The sequence below is a fragment of the Schistocerca americana genome, chromosome 2, assembly GCF_021461395.2.
Source record: "Schistocerca americana isolate TAMUIC-IGC-003095 chromosome 2, iqSchAmer2.1, whole genome shotgun sequence".
Lineage (NCBI taxonomy): Eukaryota > Metazoa > Arthropoda > Insecta > Orthoptera > Acrididae > Schistocerca > Schistocerca americana.
Window position 1 is genome coordinate 181,152,757 of NC_060120.1, and position 12,792 is coordinate 181,165,548.

General features: G+C 43.5%; 1 protein-coding gene across 4 annotated transcripts in view; it reads right to left on the reverse strand.

Moving 5' to 3' along the window:
* LOC124595963 (tetratricopeptide repeat protein 32-like) overlaps nt 1-12,792 on the reverse strand; it is a 62,671-nt gene that overhangs the window by 11,447 nt on the left and 38,432 nt on the right. Inside the window, exon 3 of one of the 4 annotated variants that reach the window (XR_006978268.1) lies at nt 9,118-9,299. The exons of the other annotated variants lie outside the window; for them this stretch is intronic. The gene's annotated coding sequence lies outside the window, so the exon portion shown is untranslated. The remainder of the gene's footprint in view (nt 1-9,117; nt 9,300-12,792) is intronic. 4 annotated transcript variants of the gene reach the window in all.

Consider the following 12,792-nt stretch of genomic DNA (forward strand, 5'->3'; position numbering starts at 1 on the left):
CGTCTATGTTTCACTTCCATACATGGCTACACTCCATACAAATACTTTCAGAAACGATTTCCTGACACTTAAATCTATACTCGATGTTAACAAATTTCTCTTCTTCAGAAACGATTTCCTTGCCATTGCCAGTCTACATTTTATATCCTCTCTACTTCGACCATCATCAGTTATTCTACTCCCTAAATAGCAAAACTCCTTTACTACTTTAAGTGTCTCATTTCCTAATCTAATCCCCTCAGCATCACCCGATTTAATTTGACTACATTCCATTATCCTCGTTTTGCTTTTGTTGATGTTCATCTTATATCCTCCTTTCAAGACACTGTCCATTCCGTTCAACTGCTCTTCCAAGTCCTTTGCTGTGTCTTGACAGAATTACAATGTCATCGGCGAACCTCAAAGTTTTTATTTCTTCTCCATGAATTTTAATACCTACTCCGAATTTTTCTTTTGTTTCCTTTACTGCTTGCTCAATATACAGATTGAACAACATCGGGGAGAGGCTACAACCCTGTCTCACTCCCTTCCCAACCACTGCTTCCCTTTCATGCCCCTCGACTCTTATAACTTGCATCTGGTTTCTGTACAAATTGTAAATAGCCTTTCGCTCCCTGTATTTTACCCCTGCCATCTTCAGAATTTGAAAGAGAGTATTCCAGTTAACGTTGTCAAAAGCGTTCTCTAAGTCTACAAATGCTAGAAACGTAGGTTTGCTTTTCCTTAATCTTTCTTCTACGATACGTCGTAGGGTCGGTATTGCCTCACGTGATCCAACATTTCTACGGAATCCAAACTGATCTTCCCCGAGGTCGGCTTCTACCAGTCTTTCCATTTGTCTGTAAAGAATTTGCGTTAGTATTTTGCAGCCATGACTTATTAAACTGATAGTATTGTAATTTTCACATCTGCCAACACTTGCTTTCTTTGGGATTGGAATTATTATATTCTTCTTGAAGTCTGAGGGTATTTCACCTATCTCATACAGTTTGCTCACCAGATGGTAGAGTTTTGTCGGGACTGGCTCTCCCAAGGCTGTCAGTAGTTCTAATTGAGTGTTGTCTACTCCCGGGGCCTTGTTTCGACTCAGGTCTTTCAGTGCTCTGTCAAACTCTTCACGCAGTATCGTATCTCCCATTTCATTTTCATCTACATCCTCTTCCATTTCCATAATATTGTCCTCAAGTACATCGCCCTTGTATAAACCCTCTATATACTCCTTCCACCTTTCTGCTTTCCCTTCTTTGCTTAGAACTGGGTTGCCATCTGAGCTCTTGATATTCATACAAGTGGTTCTCTTCTCTCCAAAGGTCTCTTTAATTTTCCTGTAGGCAGTATCTATCTTACCCCTAGTGAGACAAGCCTCTACATCCTTACATTTGTCCTCTAGCCATCCCTGCTTAGCCATTTTGCACTTCCTGTCGATCTCATTTTTGAGACGTTTGTATTCCTTTTTGCCTGCTTCATTTACTGCATTTTTATATTTTCTCCTTTCATCAATTAAATTCAATATTTCTTCTGTTACCCAAGGATTTCTATTAGCCCTCGTCTTTTTACCTACTTGATCCTCTGCTGCCTTCACGACTTCATCCCTCAGAGCTACCCATTCTTCTTCTACTGTATTTCTTTCCCCCATTCCTGTCAATTGTTCCCTTATGCTCTCCCGGAAACTCTGTACAACCTCTGGTTCTTTCAGTTTATCCAGCTCCCATCTCCTTAAATTCCCGCCTTTTTGCAGTTTCGTCAGTTTCAATCTGCAGTTCATAACCAATAGATTGTGGTCAGAATCCACATCTGCCCCTGGAAATGTCTTACAATTTAAAACCTGGTCCCTAATTCTCTGTCTTACCATTATGCAATCTATCTGATACCTTTTAGTATCTCCAGGATTCTTCCAGGTATACAACCTTCTTTCATGATTCTTGAACCAAGTGTTAGCTATGATTAAGTTATGCTCTGTGCAAAATTCTACAAGGCAGCTTCCTCTTTCATTTCTTCCCCCCAATCCATATTCACCTACTATGTTTCCTTCTCTCCCTTTTCCAACTGACGAATTCCAGTCACCCATGACTATTAAATTTTCGTCTCCCTTCACTACCTGAATGCAACATGCCAACTGGAAATCCCACGTGGGCGGGTGTTACAGGGGAGGTATTTCTCATTGGTGAAGAGCACAGGATGGTCAGGGAATTGGTAAATGGCGACTGCATAAGAAACAAGGTGGTGGTTCTCGGATGTGTAGAAGGGGAGTCCCTGCTTCTGTGAGAAGACTACCAACAGGACTACTGCAAAAGGCACCAGTAGCCTGACGCACCCCACATTGATGGACAGCTTCAAGGAGTTTCAAAGTGGAAGGAGCTGCTGAGCCATAAATCTGACCACCATAATCGAATCTGGACAAGACCAGGGCACGGTAAAGATGGAGAAGAGTGGAACGGTCTGCACCCCAAGATGTGTGGGCCAGGAAGCGGAGAGCATTAGGCTTCTGTATGCATGTAGTCTTTAGGTGTTAAATGTGGAACAGCCATGTCAGCTTGTTATCAAAAATAAGGCCCAAGAAATGGGACTGTGCTACTACATCGAGGAGCTGCTTGCCTAAATAAAGTCTGGATCATGGTGTACTGTGGGTCGACGACAAAAATGCATAACCTGCGTTTTGTAGGGGGAGGACTGGAAGCCATGAGTGGTGGCCCATGCAGAGGCCCGTCAGATGGCGCCTTGGAGCTGGCATCGCAGACACCACTGAGTAGAAGCTGCACCAGATGCAAAAATTGTCAATGTACCACACCGGGTAACCAGAGGCCCAACAGAGATCACAAGCACATTTATGGCAATGAGGAAGGGTGGGACACTTAGCACAGAACACTGTTGGATACCATTCTCCTGAATCTGAGGGGTGCTCAGTGAAGTGCCAACTCGAACCCGGAAGAGACAGTGAGATAAAAATCAGAACGGGACCACCACGGAAGCCAGTCATGGAGGGTAACTAAAATGTGATGGCCCCAAGCAATGTCATACGCCTTATGTAGGTCAAAGAAAACTGCGACAAGGTGCTGGCGGTGCGTAAGTCTGTTGGATGGCAGACTCCAATTGGAGTAGATGATCAGTTGGAGATCGCCCTGCCCGGAAGCCACACTGATACGGTGACGTAACGAGTCTTAGCTCGGAGACGCTTAAAAATTAGGTGGTTGGTCTGGGAGGGGTGTCACTTAAATCACTGCAGTGCCCGTTGGCGGTCCTGGACAGCGACTGCAACGTCCTTGGTCCACCACGGTACCGGCTGATGAAAAGGGCGCCCTGTGGATAGTGGGACAGCAGTGCCAGCAGCATGAAGAAGAGAAAGCGGACAGCAGACATGTATAGAGGCCAATTGGCCCTGCAGAATGCCCAACATGGGGACCTGTCTGCCTGGCGGGGGGAATGAGAGTGTCACTGGAAAGTGGTCACTGTCACAAAGGTCATCATCAGGTGACCAATGTAGGGAAGCCACGAGGGCAGGGGAAGAGATCGTGAGATCGATAGCAGAGAAGGTGCCATGAGCAGCACTGAAGTAGGTAAAGGAACCATCATTGAGGAGACACAAATCGAAGTCCATGATAAGTTGATAGATTAGGATACCCTGACCCGTTGAAGTGACACTCCCCCACAGTGGATGGTGGGCATTGAAATCCCCGAGGAGGAGAACCGAGGGCAGGAGTTGCTGGATTAAGGTAGATAGTGCAACATAAGCAAGTGGAAGACCTGGAGGGAGGTAGACATTGCAAAGGATGATTGCCAGAGTCGTTTGCGCTCTAACCGCTAACTCCCAAAGTGGTACAGAGGGGGATCCAGTTGCGATGGATTTTTACGTGCTTGCGATGCGATGCACCAATTGCGACAGATTATACGTTGCTGCTGCAATGCAATTTCTTTTATAATTTTTGTTCACCTACCTCTTTACAGTGGTAGATCTTTGCACGTAAACTCCTGACTGCAGCTACTTACGAGATCACAGAAAAGCAGTGTTGAGGAAACTGTAACCTCATAGCTACACGCCAGAGGCCGCTATAAGTAAAATTTGCTGAAAATTGTCTATGTACTTTAAAGAAATGATTCAGAAAGGGGATGTCACTCGTACTTTAAATATGAAGTTCAATTTTAAACCATCAATAGATATTTATTGCTGTTAAGCAAGATCATCAGCTCACATTTACGAAAATTACTAAAGTTTCTGCTCACAGTTATCACCATACCTAAAACAGCCAGAACTTTAACCTTCCCAAATTCTGAAACCAATTACTTGTAACACAGTCAATGATCAGCCAATTACTTCTGCACACAATATTCAGTGGTTGTCTTTAGTAAAAGTTTATGCTCGTCTTAAAATACTCAGTAAGAATATACTCAGTACCACCACGCTATATAATTCAAAGTTCACAAGCGATTTTCGTCGGAACGAATTATCACAACACTCTAAAGTTTTCGTAAACAGTTTCTGGTCACTACCAGATACCATTAACACTGGACCATAACGCGGAAGTCACCTAAGACTTCATCTTACACATAATGCGAAAAGTCACATCCAGCATAACCTCCTCCAATCAAAGCTAGCTCGCGACTCTCCTCTCACTGTCCCACACTCAAAACTATATCTCCTCGCTAGGCGGCCAACCGTCTCGCTTCTCATTGGCTGTCAGCACTTACGACCAATGAGAACTCACTTCTAGGGCGCAGCTCGCACCAAAATCTAGCAAGCACCAACCATTTCTCTAGGCTCATTGACGTCATCAAATTAAGTAACACAAAACTCTCTAATTAAATAAACAAAACAAAATGAACTATAAGCTTTACTCTATATCTGGAAATTTATTATGTAGTCGCGAATGTTCTGGCTGTCTTATACATAAGCATACGTACTTGGACATCCGACATTCACTAGTAGGGGAACCGCTAGTGGATTCGTTCCCACGTTACAGAGTTGGAACACTTGCCAGTTCCTGTAGAGAATTACATGAATGATTTTTAATAATGCCGAACGTCCCACATTCACGCACGCATTCTCATTCACACGTACCCTAACACACAATACACATATTTACTTAGAATTCTTGAAATTATTATTATAGAAAAGTCACAGAGGTTATCTGAAACTAAAAACTTTCCAAATTTATATATGAACACTGAAAGTGTTATCAGATCATCGTACATAGTCACTGAAGGTGAACTATTACATCACTGACTTATTTAAATTCTTGACTGACTGAAAATTACGTTTTTTTATGGAATTTTACTAACTTCCAAAATACAACTATTTTTGATCTCAGACTTTGACATATTGTTTTTTTTTTTTTTCACAACAGAAGGATGTACATCAAATATGACATTATAACTTTATTAGTTATTAATATTTTTAGTTTCGTATAATGTAAGTGGCCGCCAGTGCTACTCCACTGCTTTCACACGCGCAGCTGCAACAGATGGTCGTGACGTCGATCTGCAGGACACAACTCGTCCGTTACTGACCGTATAATACTCTACCGGCTTACATTGCAGCCCACATACATTCTGAAGTAAAGCTTTTAATAGACAAATGGGCGATCGCGCACTAGTTGTGACGCCACACAGTCACTAAGGACATCGGAGCGAACCAAAGCGTAGACCCCACCAGATGCTATCTCAGGGCCAGCACAGTTCCAACAGAACACCCGATAACCACAGAAAGTTGGAGAGTGGTCATCACAGAAATGCGTTTCTTGGAGAACAAGACAGAACGCAGAATAAGAGGAAACAAGACGTTGCAGTTCCAGTAGGTGAAGATAGTATCCGTTGCAGTTCCAATGGATGATCGTGTGGCAGTTCCACTGGATGATTGTGTGGCGTGAGTCCAAGGTAGGCATGAAGGAGCCGACAAGGATGGTGTGACATCCCTAAATAAGATGTCAGATGCAGGTTGTGAGAGGGGAGTTGGGACCTCCGAGATTTATGTTTCTTCTTCTTCTCTTTCTGAAGTGGAGGAGAGCAGGACACGGGGAGTACAGGCATCTGCAAGATCGAGGCACGAAAGAGAGCAGACAACCTTGGGGCACACAGGTGCTGTGCCTCGTGGCCAAGAAGTAGCGAGAATCTTCTAGCCTGGGAGATACCAGGGAGAGAGTTCCTGGGAAGGAGCCCGATCACCGGCAGATGACTAAGAAGGGGGACACTTCGTCAGCCAGGGAAGGGGAGTGACTTCCTGCCAGGAGGTTGTGGGAACTGCAGGGGGGGGGGGGGGGGGCTGGGGTAAGGACGAGGGAGGAAGAGGAGGAGGAGGAGGAGGGGGAAAGGAAGTAACAGAGGCAAAAGTGGAAGATAGTGACACTGGATGGAGTCTCTCGTACTTTGGTGAGCCTCAATGTAAGACAGGTAATCCAAGGACTTGTATTCTTGTATCTTCTTTCCTCTCTTGTAAGCTGGGCAATCTGCCGAGTGAGAGGAGTGGCGGTCAGCACAGTTGACACACACAGGCAGCGGAACACAAGGGCTTCCCTCGTGGACTGAGTGGCCACAATCACCACACAAAGAGTCCTGTACAGCGGGGAGACATATGCCCGAAACGTATGCACCGCATAGGTGGAGGGATGTACGGCTTCATGTCACATCTGTAGCACATAACCTTGACCTCCTCTGGGAGGGTACTCCCTCGAAAGCCAGAATGAAGGCGCCAGTATCGGTGCGGTTATCTTTGCGACCCTTCTGCACACATCGAACAAAATGAACGCCACGACGCTCCAAATTACCTTGGGGTTCCTCATCAGTTTGCAGGATGAAGTCCCGGTGAAAAATGATGCCCTGGACAATATTCAGAGATTGGTGAGGAGTGATAGACACTGGGATGTTGCCAAGATGATCACAGGCTCGAAGAGCTGTGGATTGGGTGGCAGAAGAAGCTCTGATCAACAGAGAGCCTGACCGCATCTTACTAATGAACTCCACTTCACCAAACTTTTCCTCAATATTTTCCACGAAAAACAATGGCTTTGTGGCAGTTAAAGTGTCCCCATCCGTCCTAGTACAGACGAGGTAGCGGGGAAAGGGTTTCAGCCCAAGACGGCGAGCCTGGCCCTCCTCCCATGGGGTAGCCAGGGAAGGGAAAGCTGCCAGGTCATACGAGGCAACATTTAAGGATCCTTCACCATTCTAAGAGAAGGCCGTGTGAGAACGGGCAGATTTTTGCAGCTTGATACGCTTCATGTGCCAAGCATCCACCCTGGTACCACCCACTCCAACCAGGGGCTCTCCTCAAGGGCACCACCCAGTCACGACAGCCATTGCTGGGAGTTCCAGTGCTCCAAGAAGACAAGCAACCGCTCCTTGGAATACACGGGGGAGGGATCAGCTCAGGTATCAGTAGTGTGATCCCAGAGTTGTCAGGGAGCTCAGCCATATAGGTACATAACAGCCCCACCACACGAACTGGCTACACATGCTGGTGACCTAGCAGGGTGGAAGGGGGCTACAGTGGGGAAGGGAGGGGGGGGGGGGAGAGGAATCCACACCATAGATGCTAGGGAGGGAGTTATTCCCCATATAGCTCACACCAAAAACAGGAAATTTTGAAGTTGAGGTCAAACCGGAATTGGGGACCGAAACGCCAAAAGGGTGAAAAAACAGGCAAAAGGAACAAAATTGCAACCAGTACAGGAAACCAGGGGAATAGCCAGGTCGACATAAATCAGAACACCAAGAGAGGGGAAGGAGGTGGCAATGGGGAAGGAGTGGGGATAGGGAGGGAGGGGGCAGGGAGAAGGAAATGTAGCTAGGGAATGAAGAAAGAGCTGCAATAGCTTGGGGCCCATGTGTGCCACACATGAATTCATGAAAGAACCGTGAGCCCCCTGGGGGAGGGGGGGGGGGGGGAAATTGCTCAATTCACACAGATAGAAAGGCATCTCGGTTTGCGGCATTTCCTGGCCAAGAATGCCCATCAGTTTGAAGTCACCACTTACAAAACATTGGTGTTCTTCACACTTCACTTTTTGGAGTAGTAGTTCCATGGTACTGTAACTCTAAGTGCATTGTATATCCATTTAGAATTGATGCTAGCTCATTTCCAGTAAGCAGCAATACTGTTTTCAAACTCAACTCTGAAGAATCTATAAATAACTTCCACTGCTTACTGTCATACCTTTGAGCTTCCACTTTCATCACTAATGCCTTTGCAGGACACCACCCTGAAGTCTTTATCACTCTTTCTATACACACAATATGAGGTATCACGTGCAAGTACATTATTTTCACCAAGATGTGATCCCAGAGATATCAAGACCTTTCGGTTTAAGTAGAGATTTTGGGTTACTATTAGTAACACACTTGAAATAGTTGATTCATTACTTTAATAACTTACCTCTGGTTCAGAGAATTCAAATATATCCATTGATGATATTGGACAAGGGATCACAACGCAACTCTGGGCCATGAGGGATAGGTTTAATCATTGAATCCAAGTTTGAACACAAGATTTTTGTTCACATTTCTTTTGTTGTATCACACTACATTTGTCATACAGAAGAATCACTGACAATTCTTCCGTTTGCGCCATACCATGGAAATAATGAAGTTCAGCACTTCATTTTACCTTCCCGCTACTTCTTTAATGGGAACAAATGACTTTTTATTCTAGGAGCATTCCATAATAAGCAAAATATGATTTCTGCAAGCAAAAATTCTATTATTTTCCGATATCTTGTAATTACCCCAGCAGTTCCACATATATAACAAAATGTATCTGGGCTATTCACACATTGTCTTCCTGACACTTTGAATACAGCTTCAATTAAATAAAACCACTCAACACTATGTGTAAGTACTTTCTAGCACTCGCACTCAGTCAGCTGTTGATTTCTGTGGCAATGATGGAACATCAGCATTGAAGTTCACTTTCTCTCTCTGACCAGTCATCTTATAAACTCGCAATGTTGCCACGTTTATGTAAATTACACTACATAATATAGATTTTGTAGCCAATGGTAAATAGCCCGCAGAATACTGAGTGAAGCAGTAACTGTGCAGAGAAAACCGAAGGGGGGGTGGGGGGTGAGAGTGGTATCACTTTCATGTTCAGGGGTGCCAAATTAGTAAACAGTAAAAAACACCACTTACTTTCCAAACTCCAGATCCTGTGTCAACTTCTGTAACATACACATCTTTTTCTGAAAATATCACTACTGTCTGTCAATTTAGGATACAGCTATACCCACAATTTTGGAATCATCACTTGTTTTCTTACTATAGCTGTATGAATGTACTTTTCTCGAAGTCCACATCAAATTAGTGCCACCTGCCTGGAAGTACATCAGGGCAAAATTTAAATATGTTCTATTTGGCAATGATAATAAAAATCATTTGTGTTAAAATGAAATTTTAAAAAGAAATGTTCTGTGGTAGTTTTCTAGTCCCCCTCCCACTCTCCACATTTATGTTTCATGGCATGGGTCATTTCTCACATCATGATAAACAATGTAATTTTTAACTTAGGAGTCTCAGGGTTTTGTACGTGCATACAAATATACAACACATTTTCGTCCTTTGTTACGTTGGATAATTTCTTGGGGTAATGCTCCAAAACATAAAATTTTTATTCAATAAAACCTGCAAACACTGATACACAAAAGCTTCTTTAGATATAGAATTTTTATATGTGCATTTGCCAAACCCAGTTGCACACAACCTGACAAGATTAAACAGCAACTTGCACAGAGGCCAATAATACTGTCCAGCATAGTCTGTATTTATAGTATTTCATCTTTTTCCCAAGAATATCTTACATTATGAATATGATACACCCCCATTTTTCAATCATTTCGGTCAATCAAACCAACTGCTTTCAATAATGCCTAAAGCACTGGTCTCAATAACTTTCCAATGGACCATTTGGAGGGCCTCACCAGTTTGTCTGAGAAACAGGCGTCAGGCAATATCTATGGCTGATGAAGTCCCTGTTCCAGAGGAAGCCTCTCAGCCTGCAAGATCTGGAAATTCACAGAGGGTGGGTTCACTGGTAGTTGACAGCTCCAACATTAGGCACGTAATGGTGTCCCTTAGCAATATGGCTGCCAAGTGGGGGAAGGAAGCCAGTGCGCACTCTGTGTACACACCAGGAAGAATCATTCCAGATGTGGAAAGGGTGCTTCCAGATGCCATGAAGACCACAAGCAGCAGCCAACTGCATAATTTGGCTCATGTCGGTATCAACACTGTTTGTCACTTTGGATCAGAAGAGATTCTCTCTGCTTTTGGCTGGCTATCTGAATAGTAAAGACTGGCAGTCTTGCTTGCAAGATGAAGGGAGCTCACCATCTGCAGCACCATCAACAGAACTGACTGTTGTCCTGTGATGTACAGCAGAGTGGGGGGCCTCAATCAGAGGCTCAGGTGACTCTGCTGCCACATAGTATGCACATTCCTCAACTTGTACCATTGTATGATGGGTTTCCGGATTCCGTGTGATGGGTCAGGGGTAGACTACACACAAGAAACGGCTACACTGGTAGTGGAAACTGTGTGGAGGGCTCTCTCTCTCTCTCTCTCTCTCTCTCTCTCTCTCTCTCTCTCTCTCTCTCTCTAGGTTAGAGTATCTCAAGAAACTACAGAAAGGACACCAGTGTGAAAGGATGCATGGCAAATACAGAAAGGTAGACCTCGCAGCAAGCAGCAATAGGTACTGTAGTTGTAAATTGTGCTGGGGCAGAACCAGAGAACTGAAGCTCAAGTCGTTATAGGTAGCTGGCTAAAGCCGAAAATAAGTTCAGCCAAAATTAAAGGACTTAACCATGTTAAGAACAGATAGATGAAATATAGTTGACAGTGGTGTACTTTTGCTGTCAGAAGTAGTTTACGTTGTACTGAAACTAAAGTAGGTAGTTCCTGTGAGTTAGTGTGGGAAGAGGTTATATTTGACAAATAGAGTAAATTAATAACTGGTTTTATCTATATAGACTGAAGCGGCAAGTGAAAATTTGTACCAAGGTCGGGAATTTTCACTCGCTGCTTCAGTTTACGTACATAAAATCGCATCTGTATGAGACCAATAACAGGGTGTCTACGACCCGGGAGATCCGGGAATTTTTTAGAATTCCGGGAGTCTATTATTATTTTAGTTTTCAGTTAAATTTTTGTGATTTTGACTGGTAAGACTCAATACTGCAACAAAGGATATTACTGTATCCCGCTTCTGCGGAATAATACTCCAGCAACAAAACATGAACGAGAGGGGAAAAAAACGAAAATAAAACTTAAGTCGCAAATGAAATGCGCCATATACAACAGCAAAACATAGTGCTCATACAAGTGTCTGCCAACAGCAAAGTGCGTCAAAGGCTTTAGGAAGACTATGCAACGCTTCCTAACAACAAATTGCTTCCGATGAGCGTGATGTAACAGACAGTACTTGTACTCAAGAAAATTTACATCCGAATCTGGACATACGAATGTGCACTTTAAGCCGAATTACGCATTTTAGTATGGTTCACGAAATTCCGATACTCTTGAAGTATCCTCTGATGTCTTGTTTCTTTTGTTACATAGTGCAAGATCTTTTAATGTTCTACACGTACGAACATATGCGCAGCTACGATGACGCAGAAAGCTCGTGAGCAGTGACGCTTGTTATCTAGTGCTCTCTGGGAACTGCTGTAACGAATCAGTTTACTTTCAAAGTAAATTTACTTTTACACAAGATGAACAATGTGCGAGAATGTACGATGAATTTCTTAAATCACAGAGCGTTTGACTCTTAATTAAAAATCAACTCTTTGAGGACGACCATCTAGAACAATTTCGAGCTCATAAGATCAGAAATATACGTCTTTATTAAAAATTATACTGGCACATTTGTGTGATATATCTGAAAGTGTAACATGCGCAAAAAAGATCAACATTATATGTGGAAGCTTAACATCTCTTGCAGCTTGTTAATCTTCGAGACCACGATTATAAGTGAAAGCTTTGTTTTTCTTGTAGCAACACTATGTATATTAATTTAAACCATTAACTTTTCCCATTTGTGTTTTCGCACTACGTAAGAGTGATCTTGCTATTGGCTGACTACATCACGTGTCTTGTGCTGTTTTCGGCTGGCGAGATCACGTGACATGAGCTATGATTGGCTTACAAAGGCGCGTGGCAATCTCGATTTCAATGCTTTGGAAAGTAACATGCGGTGTATGGTGAAATTCTAATTTATACCTTCATAACATGAAAGCCGGCCGAAGTGGCCGTGCGGTTAAAGGCGCTGCAGTCTGGAACCGCAAGACCGCTACGGTCGCAGGTTCGAATCCTGCCTCGGGCATGGATGTTTGTGATGTCCTTAGGTTAGTTAGGTTTAACTAGTTCTAAGTTCTAGGGGACTAATGACCTCAGCAGTTGAGTCCCATAGTGCTCAGAGCCATAACATGAAAATATGCAGCGTACATGTTGCTGTACATCAAAGATCTTTCCAAAACGTGCTGTTTTCCCCCATTAGTTTCGTTTTCTAAACTGCCGGGGAATTCTACGTCGGCATATAAAACCATAAACATTCAAAGGACTGATAAGTTTTACAGTGCCGAGGAAAAGTATACTATCACTTAACACGGGAAAAGTGAATGTCCACCCGGGAGAAATCGTTTCTTGTATTATTATTTTGAACAATTCAAAAGTCCATTCAAAGTGTAAATGATTGCAATACCAATGTTGACCTCATCGTAACAGATGTCCTGAGCAAATAGGGAGCATCAGGACAGCCACAGGGATTAGCAACCAGAACACAGTTGTAGTGAGACTGAATAGTGCAATATG